General features: G+C 48.6%; 1 non-coding gene across 1 annotated transcript; it reads right to left on the bottom strand.

Moving 5' to 3' along the window:
* Nucleotides 1-374: 374 nt before the first annotated feature.
* Nucleotides 375-447, bottom strand: Trnav-cac (transfer RNA valine (anticodon CAC)). The gene has a single exon. It is a non-coding gene; the product is annotated as a tRNA-Val (tRNA).
* Nucleotides 448-972: the final 525 nt, after the last annotated feature.

Raw genomic sequence — 972 nt, forward strand, 5'->3', positions numbered from 1 at the left:
CACACACACACACACACACACACACACACACACTGCCGTGTGTAGTAAAATGGTCCATTCACTGAGAGGCCTTGCTCTGGGTTTCAGGCTCCCTGTGGGCTCCAGCGCACTGTGGGTTATGACCACCTTCAAACACATCATATGGTGTTGACATCCTCTTCCCCACAGGACAGGACATTCTGTGAGGCCAGGAGGGACTCGTTTGTCATGTTGAGTGGAATTTCAGTGACTATTTGCCTTAGGAGTTGGGTGGTGGGATTCAGGTGTGTGAACTACATCCCCAGTCCTTTTCATTTTTTATTTTGAGACAGGGTCTAGCTAACTTGCCAAGCTGACCTCCAATTTGTTGTTGTTTGTTTGTTTTTTGTTTTATTTTGTGATGCTGGGGATTGAACCCAGGACCTTGTGCATGTGAGGCAAGCACTCTACCAACTGAGCTATACCCCAGCCCCTGACCTCCAATTTGTGATCTTCCTGCCTCAGCCTCCTGAGCCACTGGGATGACAGGTGTGTGCTGCCATGCTTGGCTAGCGCTGTGCCTTGATGGAGGGTGACTATTAGGCTAATTGCCTGATATGAATGCATGACTATCGTCCTGGACCTTTAATCATAGTTGACATGGTAAATGTAGTCATGCATATTTCAGTACCTTAAACATATACACATGTATGTACATACACATACGAAAATGGCTTTACAGAGTGTTTGCCACAGATAAGGTGCGCGTGGCGCAGGGCCTGGTCTGTGTTGAAGCCTGAATAAGCCAGAGTTGCAGGAGAAGCGCCGCTACGTATCAGCAAGACAGATCCAGCAGCTCACCACACTGTAGTCCGCTTCCAAATCAGGGGCCCAGAGGCTATAAACAGCCATTGAGGGCTGGGGATGTGGCTCCCTAGTAGAGTTACTTGCATGAGCCCCTGGTTTCAATCCCCCAAATTGAACACACCAAAAAAGACATTAAGCTGAGGTGCC

Source organism: Ictidomys tridecemlineatus, chromosome 2, assembly GCF_052094955.1.
Source record: "Ictidomys tridecemlineatus isolate mIctTri1 chromosome 2, mIctTri1.hap1, whole genome shotgun sequence".
NCBI lineage: Eukaryota > Metazoa > Chordata > Mammalia > Rodentia > Sciuridae > Ictidomys > Ictidomys tridecemlineatus.